This window comes from Rhinopithecus bieti, unplaced genomic scaffold (assembly GCF_001698545.2).
Source record: "Rhinopithecus bieti isolate Rb0 unplaced genomic scaffold, ASM169854v2 scaffold_13259, whole genome shotgun sequence".
Taxonomy (NCBI): Eukaryota; Metazoa; Chordata; class Mammalia; order Primates; family Cercopithecidae; genus Rhinopithecus; species Rhinopithecus bieti.
In genome coordinates this window covers 378238-399794 of record NW_016807544.1, presented here as the reverse complement: position 1 = coordinate 399794, position 21557 = coordinate 378238, and the positions used below count along the sequence as shown (strand labels likewise).

Genomic DNA, 21557 nt, shown 5'->3' with positions numbered 1-21557 from the left:
TGCTTCCTGAAACACTTAATTTTCCAGGAATGGAGGCCTTATGCTTGAGAGAGTATTATCCTCTTTATGAACTGTCTTTCTGACTATCTGCCCTGGTGTCTAAGAAGACTGCAAACTGTAAGTGGTCACCAAATTAAGTGGTCAGGCCAAGTGCCGTGGCTCATGCCTGTAATCCCAGCACTTTGGGAGGCAGAGGCTGGTGGATCACCTGAGGTCAGGAGTTCGAGACCAGCCAGGCAAATGTGGTGAAACCCTGTCTCTACTAAAAATACAAAACACACAAAAATTAGCCAGGTGTGATGGCTTGTGACTGTAGTCCCAGCTACTCGGGAGGCTTAGGCAGAAAAATTACTTGAACCCGGGAGGCAGAGGTTGCAGTGAGCCGAGATGGCACAACTGTACCGCAGCCTGGGTGATATAGTGAGATTCCGTCTAAAAAAAATAAATAAAATAAATGGTCAAATGTGAGGGAAGGAGACAAGGCAAGATGGGAAAGAGAAGAAAAGAATAGAGATCACATTTCATCCCCAGAAGATGACAGTCTCCCTGGTGAGATTGAACATGCTAGGATGCAGTGGAGAAGCGTACCAAGAACCACGGGACACCTGCAGGTGGAGAGACATCCTGAGGGCCATGGCTAGTGTGAGTGGCCCGATAAAGTAGCATCAATTCCCACCTAGTTCTGTGCTTTACCCAACCTGAAAAGAAAAGACTCATCCCTCTGATCCTCTGACAAATGGTTATCGAGGGCCTACCCTGGTCCCAGTTACAATGTAACTGGCAAATTCCAGTTCTGTGTGGGAGCAGACAGGTCAACGAGTGAGGCACTCTTATGACAGTAAGATGCAGTGGGGGATGGCGCTGTATGGAAAGGCATTCCCCCATCTAAAAGCATGTCCTTAGCTAATGCTCAAACACATCATCTCTGTGTTTTAAAACCTCTGAGGGTGAATGGGACAGAAAATGACGGCCACTTTTTTGATTTTGCCATCTAGTGGGGAAAATCAGCTTACCCAGCAATTAAGGCAGTATGATAATCTATATTTCAATATCTATCTGTCTGTCTATGTCTATCTCTGTCTTTATATCTACATGTCCTATATGGAGAGACAGAGAGAGATAGGCACAAATAGGCAGACAAGAGGTGAGAAGTGATGTCCAAGTTGAGACCTGGAAGATGAGGAAGACTTAAATAGTCCTGGGAGGTGGTGTTAATGGAGAAGCCAGGTGTTGGGAGCAGCTGGGTGAAGGGGATTTTATCCTCTGCCAGCTCACTTACCTTAAATTCCTTATCTCACGGGAGCACTTGTTGTTGCAGCCTTTTCTTTGTGATAAGCACTGGTGTTAGGCAGTAACTGGTAGGCAAAAAAAGATGAATTTTTACATAGGTGGGAGATGAAGTGGGTGCTTCCAGCTGGGTCCTGCCTGTGCTATTTAGTTTGCCCTAGGGTGAGGAAAAACATGTGTGAACACTCATAGGTGGGAATTGAACAATGAGTACACTTGGACACAGGAAGAGGAACATCACACCACAGGGCCTGTCGCGGGGTGGGGGCGGGGTGGTGAGGGATAGCATTAGGAGAGATATCTAATGTAAAGTTAATGGGTGCAGCACACCGACATGACATATGTATACATATGTAACAAACCTGCACATTGTGCACATGTACCCTAGAACTTAAAGTATAATAATTTTAAAAAATGCATTCAAAGTCCAAGATAGAATAGCAGGTTTTAGCATAACAGTACCAAAAGTTCATGGATGTGGTTTCAGATTCTCCATTCCAACTAACTTTTAAGAAGCCATAACTTGTGGAGTTTGGGAATAGTATCAAAGAAGAATACCCACAATGATCTTCAAAGGCTATTAAAATACTCATTACTTTTCCAGCTACGTATCTGTGTGAGGCCAGATTTTCTTCTTATGTTTTAACTAAAACAAGATATTGGAACAGATTGAACACAGAAGCAGATATGAAACTTTAGATATCTTTTAAGTCAGACATTAAAGAGATGTGCAAAAATGTAAAATAATGCCACTCTTCCTAAATTTGTTTTGTTTTGGAGAAAACAGATATTTTCATTAAAATTTCATTAAAATTCATTAAAATTTTCATTAAAATTTCATTAAAATAATGTAAACGTTATTTACATTAAACATTTATTATTGTTATTTTAAAATGGATCAATAAATGTTTTCCAAAATTTTCAGTTTCATTTTTCTTTCTTTCTTTTTAGAGATAGAGTCTTGCTCTGTTGCCCAGACTGGAGTGTAGTGGCACAATATCAGCTCACTGCAACTTCTGCCTCCCAGTTCCAGCGATTCTCCTGCCTCAGTCTGCCGAGTAGCTGGGATTACAGGTGCCTGCCACCGCGCCTGGCTAATTTTTGTAATTTTAGTAGAGACGGGGATTCACCATGTTGGCCAGGTTGGTCTCAAACTCCTGACCCCAAGTGAACCGCCCACCTTGGCCTCCCAAAGTGTTGGGATTACAGCGTCAGCCACCATGCCCGTCCAGTTTCCTTTTTGAATAGGATAACTGTGATAGATATGACACATACTCAGGTGCTCTTTGGGGTCTTCAATCTTTTTTTTTTTTTTTTAATACGTTTTTAAAGGGTACTGGAACATTTGAAACACCACCAGATGGCGCTGATGAGAATAACGAACAGCTTTTGTGTGCGCGTGAGAGAAAGGGAGAGGGCAGAAGAGAGAGGGAGAGAGGGAAAATATAAAAGTGGGATCATAGTAGTGAGTTTTATGATATGAAATTTCCTAATGACAGTGGTATTTGTAGTCGCTATTGGAAAACAGTGACAGGCCTGGGAACCTAATCAATAGGTTTCTACAATCTAAACTAGATGAGCAGTTTTATGCCAAATAATATGTTGGGCTTTTTTTTTTCTTTTTCTTTTTTAACTTCCTCTAACAAAAGCTAAGCACATTCCTTGGAGGGGTTCCCTGCAGCCTCAGAAACTCAGCAGATTAAACTGAAAGGGTTCAATCTTTTTCATTGTGTGTTGCTAATAACATAGCATGACTCTGAGACTTAAAAGTGAAATTTAGGCAGAGTCATTCCAGGAAAGAGAGCACTATAGAAACCTCACAGCCTGCAGCTTAGCCTCATGGGTTCTTGGAAGCCTTAACTGGGGAGGAGGAAGTTGGAGTGGAGGCTGCTGAGGTGGGGACGGGAGAGGCTACCTCTGAGATAGAGGTAGCTGGGTCTCTGGGTGACAAAATTGGATAAACGGCAGAGCTTTGTGTAAGGAACTATAAACAGGCATGGGAAAACTTGGAGCCAAATTTATTTTTCTTTCAAGGGCTGTCGGAAATAGCTGACAAAGGCTAGAATTCCTTTCCAGAGCTGAAGTTTGTTTTTTTTTCTTTGAGACGGAGTCTCGTTCTGTCACCCAGGCTGGAGTGCAGTGGTGCGCTCTCGGCTCACTACAAGCTCCACCTCCTGGGTTCACGCCATTCTCCTGCCTCAGCCTCCCGAGTAGCTGGGACTACTGGCGCCCGCCGCCACGCCCGGCTAATTTTTTGTATTTTTAATAGAGATGGGGTTTCACCGTGTTAGCCAGGATGGTATCGAGCTCCTGACCTTGTGATCCACCCACCTCGGCCTCCCAAAGTGCTGGGATTACAGGCGTGAGCCACCGCGCCTGGCCTTAGAGCTGAAGTTTTTATTGGCAATGCTCTTTTAAGGGCCACTAATAAGAAGAAAAGCAAGAGTCTGACCTGAAGGCTGGCTTCATAAGTGGGTTCATGAGCTGCTGAAGAAGTGGGTGCAGTGGGGTATCAACCCTCCCTCCCCTGCAGGCTGGGGGAGTACTCACACATTCACAAACACTTTTGGGGAACCCACTATCTCTGTGCTACGCACTATGCAAGTTGCTGGAGCTACAGCGGAGACTGAAATAGACATGGTCCCTATCCTCAAGAGGACTTGTTTGACAAAACAAAGTCAATACTGAAGAAATCTAAACATTTTCATGGCAATGCCCCCACCCCCCACCCTGCCCCACAACTGAGTTTTAAAGTGTTTTCCTAGTCCACTCGGCTTGTTCTCCAGTAAAACATAATCAGCGCAACTGGCCAAGTCTAATGGCAGGTTTTCCACATGAAGATGAGAGTCAGTATGATACTGAAAGGGGCTCAGAAGGGCGGGGCTGCTGCTTCACCTTGACTGCCCTTTCTTCTTTCCCTTCCCCTTCCTGCCCTTCTTCTTCCTACAATAGGTATGGAGCATCTGCTAAGTGGTACGTGTTGAGACAACAAAGTTGGACATGACATACTTCGTCTCTAGCCCAGAATGTGGAGCTTACATGTATGTAAATGACAATAAGAAGAGAATTGCCAATTGTGGTTAGAGGTATGAAGAGCATAGGGGATGGGAACCAATTTGAGATAAAGATGTAAAGTCACTATAAGAAAGTGACTTAAAGGCAGGATTTCTCAACTTTGGCACTACTGACATTTTGGGTCAGACAATTCTTTGCGGTAGGGGACTATTCTGTGCATTGCAGAATGTCCAACAGCATCCCTGGCCTCTGACCACTGGATGCCAGTGGCACCCCCTGACTTCCATTTATGACAACCAAAAGTATCTCCCAACATTGCCAAGTGTCTCTTAAAGGGCAAAATTGCTGCCTTTTGAGAACTGCAAATTTAATCTGAGACTTAAAAAATGAGGAGCCCATCCAGCGAGGATTGCACTGAGGGTCTTGTAGGCCACAGTAAAGAATTTGGGGTTTATTCTAAGTAGAAGGCAATCAACATTTTCCACTGGGGTGTCATTATCTACTGTGAATTTTGAAGAGATCATTCAGGCTGCGGAGTGGAGGATGGACTAACTGGAGTTATAGAGAAAGTCACAGCAGTCATAGGTGGCTGTTGCAATTGTCCACCCAAACCCAAGAAATGATGGTGGCCTCAGTTGGGTGTTGATACTGGAGATGGGGAGAAGATTTATGTTCAACATTTTCAAGAACATCCAGGTCTTGCCGATGGATTTGATGTGGAGATTTCATCCCCAAGAATACCCCGCCAGTGTTCTCTTTGCTCACTGAGTTCATGGTGCTCTGCCCCCCATGATTCTGGTTGATGGTGAGTATCTCTTAAGCAATGGTTTCTGCTCATAAACCTGGAAAGGTAGAGAAAGCAGCACTGATTAATGAATGAAGGCCAATCATGGCTAGAATCCGATACTTCACTTCCAACTTTCAAAGCTACTGATGATGCAAAATCCTCTCAGTATCCCCAGTGCAGTTGAGGAATCTTGTGTTCCTCAGTAGGGATTAATGGAGGCATAGTTATCTGGAAGCTCAGAGTGGGAATAAGCAAAGCTGTTGGTTTTCATGACACTTGGCCATGGGCCTGTTGACAGAAGCTGGAGGGTAACTGACAGGCATTTGGGATTTGGGGACTGAGGCTCTTTGGCGAAAAGCAGTGTTCCCAGGAAAGTGGGTGAGCAGCAGGGACAAACTCTTAACAACATATTAGAGGCACAAGTAAGGCCTGTTTGTGAGTTTGTTTTTAATTACACAGAACATGGTTGCCAGGATTTTAAATTGTAGTGCTCTAAGCATGTAATTAAGCGAGAAGGCTTAGTTGGCACTAGTTGGGATCCCAAGTTGTTGATGCAGCTTATGGTAATGATCTTCTGATATTAAAATTCAGAAGCTGAGTGTGTGTGTGTACCTAGTCCTATTTGTATGTTTTTCCTCTGGGCCTCCAAGCTCCAGGTAAAAATAATCAGGCTCTTTAAGTGTGTTTTTTGTTGGTGGTGTGAAAATCCCTGTCTAGGTCTCGGTCTGGCTTGTGGCAATGAGGTTCAGGTGAAGAGGTTTCTGGATCTGAAACAAAGGTCGATCATCTCAGCCCAGTCATGAGCCATCCCAGTCACTAAAATGCTCCATGCAATCTCTGAGCCTAAAATCACAGAATTTTAGAGCTGGGTATGAACTAAGCAATTATCTTCTCATTTTCTACTTGAGAAATCTGAGGGCTCATGAACTGACTTCCTCAAAGCCACTCAGCTGATGCATGGCATCAAGAAATAACCAGGGGCCAGGTGCAGTGGCTCACATCTGTAATCCCAGCACTTTGGGAAGCCGAGGCAGGTGGATCACCTGAGGTCAGGAGTTCAAGACCAGCCTGGCCAACATGGTGAAACCCCGTCTCTACTCAAAATACAAAATTAGCCAGGCGTGGTGGTGGGCACCTGTAATCCCAGCTACTTGGGAGACTGAGGCAGGAGAATCACTTGAACCCATGAGGTGGAGGTTGACGCCACTGTACCACTACACTCCAGCCTGGATGACAAGAGTAAAACTCTGTCTCAAAAAAAAAAAAAAAAAAAGAAATAATCAGGCCTGGAACCCAGCACAGAGTCCCTTCTGGTGTAACCCCAAGGTCCCTCACTGAGTTCCAGAGCAGTCTCTCTCTCACCCTCCCTCCCCTACCTCCTTCCACATAAATTTGCACCCTCTTTGAAATCAGTGGCTTGTTTTCCCAGTCTTTCTGCCGGAAGGGTGATGGCGACCCCGCTGCAGAGGTTTCGTGGAGAGAGAAGGGGAGCATCACAGCTCAGTAACCAAAATGCAGTGTGAAATGGTAGGAGACAGTTCACTCTTCAAGTCATCAGGGAGCCATTTCACCTTGGCAAAGGCAGCTTACTTAGTGGACCGTAATGGCCTGGAAGAGTTCCTGCCCCTCCCTGAAGTGAGCAATTTCCTCTGTTCAGCTCTGTCTGCACTGGCCCATTACATCCTAAACACATGGTGCGTTTACCTAGCAATTATCTGGAGTGGGAGCCAGCCCTTTCAAGAGGTCCTCTCTGATCCTTCCTAGGAATATCCTGGGAGGTGGGTGGGCAGATGGAGGGCCTCTTGCTGGAGGAGGGAAAGTAAGGCACTCAGAGGGTTCCGAGAGTGTACCGGAGTCAGGACTGGGTCTCTGGGACCCCCGGCCACCTAACCCCTGCCCCTGCCTTCTGCCTGCTTGGACTTCGCTGTTGCCCTGGCAGGTAGAGGACTTTAAAGAATCCCAGCTTGCTCCTCCCCAGGCCAAGGAAGGAAGTGGTTCTTATTAGAGGTGGATAAAGGTAAAGTGCCTGAGGATCTTAGGGACAGAAAAGCTTTTGTGCTCATTCAAGGTCCTGCATATCTTGGATGCCCTACTTTCATATGTTCTGTCCTGCCTGCTTATACGTTCATGTACTTATTGAAATGTATATTCTGATTTTTGGTTCCGAAGATAGAGACATTACACTTATTTGGAAATGGAATTCTTCAGCCCCCTCTCTGGTATCCAGTGTTGGACCACACAAAACCCTCTCTAGAAAGAACAGAATCAAAAATCACACCAGCCTGTCATCTAGTGAGCCTGCAATGGGGCTGAGCAAGGGCTTGGGAACCAGTTCTCAGTTTGAATCTCAGCTCCCAGCACCATAATTAAGGGTGTTTTCTAACTTCAATTCCCTTGTCTCCTCCCTGCACTCCTGTTTCAGAGCACTGGCCTCCAGGTTCTCCTGCCAATATTTGGTGCTTGTCTCGGGGCCTTTGCACGTGTGCTTCCTTTTATCTGGAATGCTCTTCCCTCTGACAGCCACAAGCCTATCCCCTTCCCTTCTTCACACCCTTGCTCAATGCCACTGAAGGGGTGTCATTTGTCTGGGGTAATATCCGAGCTCTGTTGTCTCACACTAGGGAAATCAAGGACACAGATGCACAAAAAGTGAGTTTAAGAGTGGACATTCAATAGGCGAAAGAAAGAAAAGAGAATAATTCTCTCTCCTGCAGAGAGAGAAAGAAGGGCTCCTAAGTAGGTTTTCTGGTTCTGTGGTGAAATGCACGGGGTTTTATAGGCGAGCTTGAGGAGGTGGCGTCTGATTTACATAGGGCCTGCGAGATTGGTAGGACCAGGTGCACTATTTGCATAGCACACAAAGAAGCTGGCCATCTCACCCTAATCTTTTATTATACAGATGGAGTCTCTACCTGATTGGCATGGGTTGCCTGGCTTTCTACTGCACATGTGGTGACAAAGAAAAGAGAAGAGGGAACCTCCTTGTTGAACACACCTGGCCCCGGGTAGCCCTTTCCTATCAGCACAGCTGCCGGCATTTACCTGTGCAAGCTTCAAGCTTGCTTATTTATGTCTGCAGATCGATTTTACAGGTGGTTCTTTGTTAGAAAAGAAATGATTTTGGGGCTGCTTTTTGTTAAAAGGGAAGCCTTTCCGAGGACTCTCATACCCTCACCAACTGCCTAAATAATTTCTTTTTAGCTTCTTTATCACCATCATGTGGAGGCTTTCCATGACCACTCTCTCTAAAACTGTAACTCTCCCCTCCCTCTCTCCATCATCTCCCTTGTTTTATGTCTCTCAATAACACTTATCTCCCTCTGGCATTTCATATAATTGACTTGTACTTTTTGTTGATTGTCTGCCCCAACTACAACGAAAGCTCCATGAGGGCAGGGATTTTTGTTGCCTTTATTCATTGCCATATCCCCAGAGTCCAGAACTGAATCCAGCCCCTTGGTAGGAGCTTAACAAATATAAATGGATACATAAATTTGAGCAAGTAACTTACCAAGCTCATGTCCTGTCTCTCTTAAAAGGATGGCATGAGAATTAAATACGACAATTGCTATAGGGAAAAATAATTGCCAACATATATTGAGAGCTTATTCAGTGCCAGCTTTTAAATGTGCTAAATGCTTTACATAAATCACCTTATTTAGTCCCCACAAAAATCCTTTGAGGTGAGTGTTCTTTTAACCTTCATTTTACAGGCGAGGAAACAGGCTTAGAAAAGTTGAGTCACCTATTCAAGATCACACAAAATTCAGACCCGTATTTGTTTGAGCTCAGAACCAGTACTCTTTTTTTTCCTTTCTTTATTATTTTAAATTTTGGGGCACACGTGCAAGATGTGCAGGTTTGTTACATAGGTAAACGTGTGCCATGGTGGTTTGCTGCATCTATCAACCCATCACCTAGGTACTAAGCCCCACATGCGTTAGCTATTTATCCTGATGGTCTCCTTCCCCCACTGCCCCAAACAGGCCCCAGTGTGTGTTGCGGAACCAGTACTATTGACCCCTGACAATATATGGCCAGGGCCTTGTGTATAACCATAGCTTGACTAGTGCTAATTCTCTTTTCCAAAGCACATAGTACAGCAGACCTGAACTGTCTGTCTGGCCTCTTCTTTTGGGAGCCTGTTCCTTCTACTGAAACCTGACATGTTTGAAGAATCCCCTGGTCTCAGGAGGCAGTGTGGTGTGGCAATGAGATGGCAAGTTTATTGACTGGGTGACCTAGGTTCTGACACCTGCTTTGCCCCCAACTTACTGTGTGATCTTGGGCAATTGCTTCCCCTCCGTGGGCTGGGTTCTGATGGTATAATGAGCACTGAGGTCCCTCCCAGCTTGAACAGTGCTGGGACAATTGGAGGACTCCACAAGGGTGTGTGGTGTATGACGCATCTCAGAGGATCCTGCCCCCCGGCTGTGGCCTTGGCCCAGATCTGCTCATGAATGTAGTCTCTCCTACTTTGATGATTGCTGGGCTTTCCCCTCCCACACCTCTTGAGCTTGAATTTCAGGTTGCTGGATTTGAGTGGGAAGTTGGAGGAAGTAACCATCCAGTGATTTTCTAATCCCTTCTCTAGGGGAAAGACCAAGAGAAAGAAAGGAAGGCATGAGAGGCATTCCCACGCAGCATGGCACAGAGTCACAGCAGGAAATACAGTTCTCTCTGGGGAGCCCAGCACCCTGCAAACCTCAGGGACTGCTATAGCAAAGGCCATCTACCCAACAGCCTCCTTCTCATTCCCCAGACCTGCCTTCTGCCAAAAGCGTCCCAAGGATCCCCTTCTTTGCTGACCCTAAAACTGTCTCACTTGAATTTCAAGTTCTTTTGTTGTTGTTTGTTTGAGACAGGGTCTCCCTCTGTCACACAGGCTGGAGTGCAGTGCTGTAATCACAGTTCACTGAAGCCTCAACCTCCCAGGCTCAATTGATTTCCCCACTTCAGCCTCCTGAGTAGCTGGGACTACAGGCATGTGCCACCACTCCCGGCTAATTTTGGTATTTTTTTGTAGAGAAGGGGTTTTGACATGTTGCCCAGGCTAGTCTCAAACTTCTGGGCTCAATTGAGGTGCACACCTCGGCCTCCCAAAGTGGTGGTACTACTGGTATGAGCCACCATGCCAGACCGAGTTTCAGGTTCTAAATTGAGAAATCATTTTTTCTCCTTGTGAAATAAGGATGAATAAGCCAAGTTAGCCAATGGCTTGAGTTGTTTTCCTCAATTCATTTATTCATTCATCCATTCATTCAACATTTATGTTCTAGAATCTTTGCCAGAAACTGAAAGAGGAAATTAATTGGGTCCTGGCAAACTTAAATTGGGTAATTGGTAATTTGAGGAGAATTTAATAAAGGGACTATTTTCAAAGGGGAGGGCAGAGTGCAGGAAAACAAGGGGTAGTGCTGTCTCCTGGAGCCAGTAACATCAGGAAGATATTATCACGCCTAGGCTGAGGGGATAAAGGGAGAGACAATTCCGGGAAGAAAAAATGAGTCAGGTGGAGAGGTCCACGGGGCAGAAGCTGTGCTTTGGTTGAAGGGCTCATCTAGCAGGTGAAATGATGACCTTGACCTGGACTTCACCCTCTTTTCTACAGTGGCTGAATTCCATTTATGTATTTACTACAGATCAGCCTCCTGGGGCTCACAGGAGGACAGAGAAGGGTAGGGAGGGGATATGGAAGAAAAAACAGATGATTTCTAGCACAGAAACCAGACAGTTTTTGTCCCCAAGGAGCCTGCATACAGTGGGGAAGCAGCAGGGCAAAGCTGAATTACGGTGTGATAAATGCTTTAATAAAGATATGAATAAAGTATAAGAGGAGCGCAGGTGTTAGGAAATGAGCTGTCAGGGTGGGGTTAATGTGCCTGAAGGTGAGGGAGACAGTTGATTCCAGGGAAGAAGATCCACAGGAATTGGTTCTCAAAGGCTGATTAGGCTTCTTCGACGAGGTAATGTGTAAACTGAGATTTGCAATAGTAACAGAAATTAGCCGGGAGGAATCCAAACATGGTGAAAAATGTGTAAAAGCTGGAGGTTGAAAGAGAGTATAGAACTCTTTGGGAAACTGTAAGTGAAGAATAAAGAGTGTAAGTTGTGTCGGGGGTGGGCAGGAGATGAAGTGGAGTAGAGAAGAAGGACCCAGGGATGAAGAATTATTTTACCCGACTAAGGAATTTGAAATGTGTCTAAGGCCAATGGTAAGTTTTTAAAAGGTTTTCATCAGAGGAGTGGTAGCATTGTGTTTATGTTTTAGAAAGTCACTTTGATTGAAGGGAAAAGAGTGGGTGAAAGGCAGATGGATTAGAAAAAATATTGTTTTTGTAATCTAAATGAGAGATGACAGCAGCCCAAAGTAAACTGGTAGAAGAGGGGATAGAAAGAGGTATTAAGAAGTCAAACTGGATGGGATTTGGGGATTGAATATAGGAGTTAGGTTCTGGGGAGATGGTGATATGGTTCACTGAGATAAGGAGCTTAAGAGAAGGAACAATGTGTGTGTGTGTGTGTGTACTGAGAAGGAGAGTGAATCATGGTGGAGAAGATAGAGGGGATTGATAAATGATCCAGTTTAGAGCATATTGAAGGGATGTTACCAGGAGGATAACCAAACAGACCTGTTAGTGCTTTTTTTGGGGGGGGGAGGGATGGGGTCTCACTGTGTTGCCCAGTGTGGAGTCCAGTGACTATTCACAGGCATGATCATAGTGCATTGCAACCTTGACCTCTTGACCTCAAACAATCCCCCTTCTCAGCCTCCTGAGAAGCTAGGATTACAGGTGCACACCATCATGGCTGGCTGTGTTAGTGCTTTGGACAAGCTGTTCAGAAGAGGTCTGGGTGGAAGCTATGGATTCGAGAACCATCAGCTGCAAACAATGATTGCAGCAATGGAATCCATGAGATCACTGTGGAAAGAGCTTAGAGTGAGGAGAATAGAACACTATAGAATGCTGACTTTTAAAGGATGGCAGGAGGTAGAGGAACTCACTAAGGGGATGAAGGAGTGGCCTGAGAAGAAGGAAAAAACTTAGAGAGAGTGGAGTCATAACAGCCAAAGAGAATATTGAGTTCCAAGGGGAAGCAAGAGGAGGAGTAACATGTCAAAACATTGCTGAGTGGCCCTGTGCACAGAAGTTAGTTAACAGTATGATTAGCCTTTCTCTTTCTGAGTCTTTTAATCAGACAGATAAGTATTTCCTGGGCATCTACAGTATGCTTATTATGAGCTAAATTGCGTCCCCACTACAAATTTGTAGGTTGAAGTCAGAACCTCCTGTACCGCAGAATGTGACTGTTTGGAGGCTGAACCTTTATCTATCTGCTTGGGCTGCCATAACACAATACCACAAACTGGTTGGCTTAAACACCAGAAGTGTATTTTTTTTTCTCAGTTCTGGAGACTAGAAGTCCCAGATCAAGGAGTAGCCTTCTGATGAAGGCTCTCTTCCCGGCTTGTGGATGACTGCCTTCTCTCTGTGTCCTCACATAGTGGATGGAGAGTGAGTGATGTCTCTTCTTTATTTTTAGTTTTTAAGACAAGGTCTGGCTCTATCGCCCAGGCTGGAGTGCAGTGGTGCAATCTCAGCTTATTGCAACCTCTGCCTCCTGGGCTCCCACCTCAGCATCCTGAGTAGCTGGGACTACATGCATGCAACACCATGCCTGACAAATTTTTGCATTTTTTGTAGAGATGGGGTTTTGCCATGTTGCCCAGGCTGGTCTGGAACTCATGAGTTCAAGCAATCTGCCCGCCTTGGCCTCCCAAAGTGCTGGGATTGCAGGCATGAGCCACTGCGTCCAGCAGATGTCTCTTCTTATAAGGACACTAATCCTATCAGAGAAGAGTTTCACCCTCATGACCTCATCTGACAATAATTAATTCCCAAAGGTCCTATCTCCAAATGCCAGCAACATATGAATTTTAGTGGGGGTTACAAACATTCAGTACGTAACATTTTCCAATATTTGTTTTCTGATCTGTGATAACAGAAGGTTCAGCTGGGCACTTTGCCACATAACTAAAAATATTTCTGGGCCAGGTGCAATGGCTCACACCTGTATTCCCAACACTTTGGGAGGCTAGGGTGGGAGGATTTCTTGAGCCCAGGTTTTGAGACCAGCCTGGGCAATACAGCAAGACTCTGTCTCTACAAAAAAGAAAAAGAAAGAAAGAAAAAATTAGCCAGGCGTGGTGATGCACGCCGGTAGTTCCAGTTGCTTGGGAGGCTGAAGTAGGATCACTTGAGGTGGGAGGATGGTACCGCGGCACTCCAGCCTGAGTGACAGATCAAGACTCTGTTTCTTAAAAACAAACAAACAAAAAATATATATCTTTTGTTAGAGCATATTGAAGTGATGGTACTAGGAGGATAACCAAATAGACCTGTTAGTGTTTTTTTTTTTTAAGCTGGGATCTCACTGTGTTGCCCAGTCTGGAGTCCAGCGGCTATTCACAGTCATGATCATAGTGTACTGCAACCTTGACCACCTGACCTCAAATAATCCTATCTGCTCAGCCTCCTGAGAAGCTAGGATTACAGGCGCACACCACCATGGCTGGCTCTGTTAGTGCTTTGAACAAGCTGTTTAGAAGAGGTCTAGGTGGAAGCTATGGAGATATATATATATATATTTCCCGGTCTCCTTTGTAGTTGGGTGTGATCACGTGACTAGGCTCTGGCCAATAGAATGTGAGTGGAAGTGATGTGTACAGCACTGCAATGGTACCCATATAAGGAAAGAGGCATATTGTCCCTTTTTGCCCTTCTTTCCTTCTTGCTTCCTGGAAGGGCAGACATGTGGTGGTGGGAGCTGGAACAGCCATGTTGGACCATAGGATGGAAACCTTGTGTTGAGGATGGCAGAACACGAAGCTAGAAAGGACCTGTACACCAGATACCACATGGGCACTCTATCAACCAGGACTGATTTTATATGGACTGTTACTTGTTTAATCCACTATTATTTTGTTCCTTATAATAACAGGTAAATGGCTATTCTAATACACCTAGGATGGAGCTAAACCATGGTAGAATCTCCAGTTTGTACTGTACACAGTGGGCCCCATCTCACTGTGCTATTATCATGTGCTAGGTATTGTGTTAGGTCTGTGTTATATATTAGAATTATTTTATCTAATTCTCAGAATGGCTCTGTAAGGTAGGCATTATTAGCCCTGTGTTAATATTGAGGAAACTAGGCTTCAGAGAAGTTATGTCATTTACCCAAAGGAGCTCTGTCAGTAGGTGACAGAGTCAGGGGTTGAATCTAGGTCACTGGTTCTTAACCAGAGGCAATTTTGTCCCCCAGGAGACAAGTGGCACTGTTGAGAAATTTTTGGTTGTCACAAGTAGGGGTGGGGAGGGATGCACTCAAGGGTAACAGGAATGCTGCTGAACATCTTAATATGCACGGGACAGGCCTCACAGTGAGGAATTATCTGGCCCCAAATATCAACTGTGCTGAGGCTGAGAACCCTGGAGGACCCTTCTACGAAAAGCTCAGGCTCCTTCCATTACACCAAATTGGGAAATGGAAGTTAAAGAGGGAGTTATGAAAAAATGATACAGAATAATGTCATGAAAATAATATTTTAGGAAGCTAAACCTGGAGTGGTGAGAAGGATGAGCTGGAGACGGGAGAAACTGAAGCTAAGAAGACTATTATTGGAAGCCACAGACTGGTCCAGGTGAGAGGCAGGAAGGACCTGGAGGGGTGGATTGTAGAGGTCCATAAAGGGAAGACAAATTAAGTGCCAGTGGCAAGAACTTGACTGAGAACAGGTAGAGGATGCAAGAGGCAGGGAGAAGTGAAGGCAGACAAGGCAGTGGTGATTTCTCTTCTTCATATGCATCCTCTATTCTTCCCCTTCCTCCACTTCCTCCTCCTCTTCCTCCTCCTCACCCTTCCTCCTCCTCTTCCTCCTTTCCCCTCTTCCTCTTCTTCCTCCTTCTCCTCCTCTTCATCCCCTCCTCCTCCACTTCTTCCTCTTTTGCCCCTCCCTCTTCCCCTCTTTTCCCTACAGCCCCTGCCCCATTGGCATCTGCTTCTATCTTTCTTTTGCTGACCCCTTTCTCTAATGGGTGTGCTCTATCTTCCTTTTTGCTGATCCCTTTCTCTAATGGGTGTGCTCTATCTTCCACTGAGCCCCAGTTCTAGGCCATGACCCCAACCCCCATCAAATGTAACATGGAAAAATCTGTTTCCTCAGCTTTGTTCGCTGTGACAAGAAAGAATAAGCTCCCACAGTGACAGCAACAGACTCTGACACATATTTTAAATCTTACTTCTCTTTCCATTTCCTTTAAAACTTTTGGCCTTAAAAACTTGGACCAGTATGTAGGATCGTTATAGAGACAGACAAGTAGTCCAGGAAAGACCCTCAGGGAATTTCTGACATGAGGGAAGAAGAAGGAAATCCTTTGTCTCACTTTTGTTGTTTCCTTTGGAATGTTTTCCAAAGGACACTGGCCTGTTGACAAGGCATCCCAAGGGCTTTGGGGCTGGCCCTTCCCTTTCCTTGTCCCTGGTTTATGTCTGTCCTGGTAGCCTGGTGCCTGCTTCAGGGCTGGGAACTGGGGTTGCCAGACATGCTCTGAGCTCTGCTGGCAGAAGCACTTGTGTTTGGCCTCTGTCTCTGCTTCCCTGCCCTTCTCTTCCCCATGTCCTGGGTAGCCCTGTTGAAAGGCCAGTGGCATCTCATGCCTTCAGAAAAATTTAGACAATAAAGAGGCTGCAATGATGAGCCGATTGCGTTCAGGGCTGACAGCTAAAGTCTGTGTCGACACTGAGTCAACCATCCAGAGGGAAGGTGAGCACCTTCAAGCCAATACTGGGTTCCTAGCTCCTCCCATTGGCTTGTGAGACGTGCTATGTCCATTTCATCTCTTCTCTCCCTTCAGCCTGTGTGCATTCCTCTCCTCTGGGCCCACTGCTCACCTACTCTCATTCTGTTCTTTAGTATTCTGTTCTCTCTCTCATCCCACAGTATCTTCAGTGAGAGCCAGGCCTTGGAGAACGGAGGGAAGTCCAGGTTCCCCTTTGGCTTCTGGCTCCCAGTGTCCCCTTTCTGTGTTCTTTGCTCGCCCTGTTTCCAGGATCTGCCTCCTCCATGCTTCTCCACCCATCGCATCACCACCTATTCCTAGGAAGGATTTGGATACCAGTCATGTGAATCTTCCGCATCCTCATGGCATGATATCTTGGAACACACATGCACTTGGGAACTTAGTAGCTTGGGTTGGAATCTGGGCCCTGTTCCTTACATGCACTTTGAATATGTTAACAAAAGTCTCCATGGTCAAGCTTCCTCAATCTGTAAATTGAGGCTGACAGTATATATCATGCGATTGTGAGGATTAAATGAGTAATGCATGTAAATACTTTGGACAGTGCCTGGCACTTGAGGAGTTTTATAAAAATTAGGTATTACTACCATATGAATATAAACGAATGTGCTGTACCTCAATAAGGAGTTCGGTGAGTAGGAGAGGCCCCCTTCCGTGCCATGGCAAGCTCAATCAAGGGCCACTATGGGGTGACCAGGCTGTGGGAATGGCCAGATCAGTGCCTGCTGCCATCAGCATGGCCAGGTGAACGTTGGTGATGACCAGAAAGGGCTGAACCAAATACTCAAATCAGCACAGTGGGCTTGATACTTTGGGAGCCACTGTGGAGAAGAAGAGCACAGCTGAGATCGGGAATGGAAAGTAGGTTCTGCATAGGCAGGGGTAATGTCATTCCTCCCGTCACTGGGCTGCAGGGTGAGCATCAGGCCAGCCATGCAGGAGAACAGAAAGTGCATGCTGCTGCAGGAGGGGTGTGTGCATGGCCAAATGGAAGACGTATTGCTTCCCTAGGAACCTGCTAGTGGACTGGTAGGAGGGACTGCAGCATGTGGAGGGCTGATCGCCAATAAAAACCATTTTGTTGTCACCCCCCTCCATATCCTGTGCCCTTGTTCAGGTCCTCAATGCAATTCATAGACTTTTCTTTCCCCTCCCAGGAAAGGTCCCTTGGTAAAGCCCCTGACCACAGCCACACAGAAGGTGTGTGTGTACAGTCTTCTGTGTGTGTTTTCTGCTTTCTCTAAAAGGGAGGAATGGAAAGCTTTTTTTTTTTTTTTTTTTTGGACAGGGTCTTACTCTGTCTTCTAGGCTGGAGTGCAGTGGCATGATCACGGCTCATTGCAGTCTTTGCCTCCTGGCTCAAGCGATCCTCACACCTCAGCCTCGTAAGTAGCTGGCACTAATAGGCACATGACCACCACGCCCAGCTAATTTTTTTTTTTTTTTTTGTAGAGATGGATTTTCTCCATGTTGCCAAGGCTAGTTCTGATTTGATAAAAGACACAGTATCATTACCCAGCAGGACGACAGATGTTAGAGATCCAGGACCTCTTCCTGGTGCTCTCTGACTCAATAGTGGGGCTATCTTCCCAAGGGTGGAGTGGCAGATGGCACACAGTTCCCCCACTCAAGGCTTTGGGGATACCATTCATCCTGGGGCATCACTCACATCTGCAGTCCCAGGAGTTGCACAGGGTGCAGATTTGCCCAGAGACCCCAGCCTCAACAGGGACTCTGCTTTGGGATCCCTTCCTCCCTGTTCTTGTCTCTCTTTTGTGAAGAGCCGTGGGTGAGGAAAGGTGACCATGGGTACTGAGAGCAATCAAATTGAAATGCAGGGCTAAGAGAGGCCATTGCTTTGGCCAGAGAGAAAATTCATAGCAGAGGGAAGAGCAAGTCCCAAGCTTTCCCATCAGCCCCCAAGTCCCTGGTCTCACTGCAAGCTTCAGAGGGCAGGATCCTGCCCTGGAGATGATGCACCAAAAGAGCTACCTCCCCACCAGTTCGTTAAGAAGACAAATGCCTGAGCCGAAGCTGCCGAGAACCAATTCCTTGGGATTCTTTTTCTGGCAACTTCCACGGCATTGCCAAGCTAATGGAGGGATCCCAGGGATCTATCTGATGCTGGGAGCAACAGGAAAAGTGGGAGCACACAAGACGATCTGTCAGGTGTGTGCACCTAGCACAGTGGCAATGCCCAATGTCCTGATAGAGACCTTTGTATTCCTTTGGGCTCAGGAAGAACCATAATGCCAAATGACACAGTCACATGAAAGGGCAGGGCTGCAGCCGCTGTGACTCAGCAGGAAAGCAGTTAGTTCCCCACAAGGATCTAGCTTGAGGAATATCTGAGGCCAGAGTGGAGTGGTTGGTCTGTTTGCTTTTATACTCTGCAACCCATTTATTGATACAACTGTTGTGTTTTTCAAAGTTAAGTAACATGCTATGCAAAAGTATCCTCAAGCCAAGTCCCCTAGCTCCAGGGGTGATTATCAAAATAGTGCCAGAAATTAATCCTTTTACGTGAGGATGTCGAGGAGGTCCTGGAGTCCAGGGGAAGGGGACTTGGGTGGTTCAGGGCAGTGCCATTTACCAGCCTGGAAGAAAAGCAGTTTAATATTTTCAACAACCTATATCGATACACACGTGTTGGCTGAATGTCAGCCCTGCCTGGCCCTCACCTCGAACTGAAGCTTTACTGCACGAGCATTGTGGTACTTACTCTTGCCTGAATATTGAAGAAACCCCATTCCTCATCTCCAAATCCCTCATATGGCTCTTTTTCCAATGTGAGTTTCAGAAGACTCTGAAGTGTGAGAAATCTCTCTGCTTTGACTAGTCTTTTGGGCAAGGCCTCATGTGTCAATAAGGGTGTGTTTCCTTCCTTTCCAGCTCAGTCCCAACTATTTTCTTTCATACAACACGTACTGTCCAGTGGAACTTCTTGCTCTTTCTTTTCACACACACCCTAAGCGTTCATGTCTGTAAGCCTTTGCTCCTGCAGTTTCCTCTACCTGGGTGCCTTTTCCTCTTCTCTCCTTGTGTCCAACTCATGGTCATCCTTTAAGGCCTTTGCAAATACCACCTTTTCCATGAAAGTCTCCAACTATTCCTCTCTTCAGAAATGATGTCTCTCTGTCCTGTGACATCTTAAAACAATTTTTTAAAACTTCAGTATGGCACTTTAGAATTTTGTTGTCATCATTACTGACATCATCAACATCATCATCATTTGGTTGGATTCACTGAGAATCTACTATGTGCCATGAAAATATTCCATGCTCTACAGTCTCATTTGCTTTTCTGTCTTGTAAAAATAATTATGTATGTATGTATGCATGTTTTCTTCCTTTCTAGTGTACAGTAATAAAGCAAATGGAATTTGGAATCAGATTTGGGTTTGGACCCGAGTTCCATTATTTGGTTGTAGGACTTTAGGCAAATTACTCAGGCTTCCTAAGCGTCAGTTTTCTTGTTGGTAAAACAACGATAGTAACATTTACCTCATAAGGGGTAATTGTATTATATCAAATAATAATAATTGCCAGCATTTGTTCAGTGTATATTATATGCTGGGCAGTGCTCCAAGTACCAATTCTGTGTTATTTAATAATTTAAATCCTCACAGTAACCCTATGAAATAACTAATAGTACCCTTACTGTACAGAGGGAGAATCTAAGGCAATGAAGCCAGTCAGTGGAAAGCTGGAATAAGAATTTTGACTTTAGAATCCTCACTTTTATTTTATTTTATTAATTTATTTATTTTTAGACTGAGTCTCACTCTATTGCACAGGTTGGAGTGCAGTGGTGCTACCTCGGCTCACTGCAACCTCTGCCTCCCGGGTTCAAGCAATTCTCGTGCCTCAGCCTCCCGAGTACCTGGAACTACAGGTGCCCGCCACCATGCATGGCTAATTTTTGTGGAGATGGGGTTTCACCATTTGGCCAAGCTGGTCTCAAACCCCTGACCTCAAGTGATCTGCCCAACTCAGCCTCTCAAAGTGCTGTGATTACAGGCGTGAGCCACCGCACCTGGCTAGAATCCTCCCTTTTAATCATTACCAACAACTGCCTCTGTAGGGTGGATGATAGCTGGCCTGGGCTGGATATTATCTGGACAGTACATAGCCCAGTATCTGGCATGTATTTAAAAACTAGCAGCTGTAATTCTTATTCCCATTCTTATCACTCAGGGCTGGGGTCTATCTTGTGCATCTCTGTTTCTCTACAGCACCTCGTAACACTAAGATCTTGCATTTGTTTACCATTTGCCATGTGCCAGGGATTGTGCTAAGCCTCTAGCCCTAGCAAATGAATAAATGAGTGAGTGATTGAATAGATGAATGAATGAAAAGATTAGACAAAAGCTCTTGAACAGTAGGCGAAGAATATCTGAAAAGAGGATTCATCCCTTCCAGTTTACTTGCCAGGAAAGAGGATGATGGGGTGGAGGAGAGGCCTCCCAGGGATCTGAATAACTCCCAGTATTCATCAGTATTTTCATTAACGACTTGAAAGACGGAGTGCAGAGTATGCTAATCAAATTGGTGAAGCCTGCAAGGCAGAATAGAAGCTGAGCACTTATGAGGGAAGCTGGAGCTTGCAGACAGTACTTGACAAATTGGAGAAATAAACAGAGTCAATAAACAGAGCTTCAGGAGCTGCAGACTTCAAGTGGCTCCAAAGGATCAGCTGTCTCTAATGGATTTGCCCAGAGAGATCTTTGACCCTCTTTTCCTTGGTCTTCACCTGGCTTGATTGCATCTTTGGAGCAAGCCTGCCTAAGGGGTACACAGTTTCCTTGATGAGGGGACTTATTTGGGCCTGGAAGCCTGATGGACGAAGTCCCCACTCCAAAAGCTAAGCTGTCCCCACACTTCTTCCTGGCCTATGCCTTGCTCACCTTACCCATCTGCCTGGCTGTGTCTCCATGGAGGGAAGGGGCTGGCTCCACCTGCTCCCAAAAAATATCAAGACTCAGTAAAAACATAAACTTTTCCATGTTGCCTGATCCCTACCCACCAAAATGGTGCTGCCCTTCTCTACTTCCCATACATTCCTGTTGTCAACTTCTTTTCCCATTTGAGGCTGCCCTGGAGGTGATTCTGACCTTGGCTTTTCTTGGGAAAATGTACTGGTGTGAAAGGAGGGGAAATGAGACAGTGCCTTCTGCTGGGGAAACTCCACCTCTGCCCTGCCAACCTTTAGGAAGAAGACAAAGTCTAAGTGGTTTGGCAGTTACAGGAATGTGCGGGCATTAGAGTTCCAGCTTCATCCTTCTTAAGTTACGTGGTGTTAGGTAAGTTTTTTAACTTCTCTGAGTCAAGCTCTTTTGGTTACAAACAATTGAAAGACACTTGGTTTATCTTTTTTTTTTTTTTTTTTTTTTGAGATGGAGTCTCGTTCTGTCACCCAAGCTGGAGTGCAGTGGCTCAATCTCGGCTCACTGCAGCCTCTGCCTCCTGGGTTCAAGCAATTATCCTGCCTCAGCCTCCCAAGTAGCTGGAGCTACAGGTGTACACTGCCATGTCTGGCTAATTTTTTGTATTTTTGTAGAGTTGGAGTCTCACCATGTTGGCCAGGATGATCTTGATCTCCTG

The 21557-nt window shown here is 45.6% G+C and overlaps 1 long non-coding RNA gene across 3 annotated transcripts in view; it reads left to right on the top strand.

Moving 5' to 3' along the window:
• The first annotated feature begins 12064 nt into the window (after nt 1-12064).
• The window catches only part of LOC108536194 (uncharacterized), a 22778-nt gene continuing 13285 nt past the window's right edge, over nt 12065-21557 (top strand). For 2 of the 3 annotated variants that reach the window (XR_001887446.1, XR_001887445.1), the window contains exons 1-3: nt 12065-12240; nt 14704-14795; nt 21166-21256. This is a non-coding gene — a long non-coding RNA (uncharacterized LOC108536194). The remainder of the gene's footprint in view (nt 12241-14703; nt 14796-21165; nt 21257-21557) is intronic. The other variant, XR_001887447.1, reaches the window with a different exon arrangement.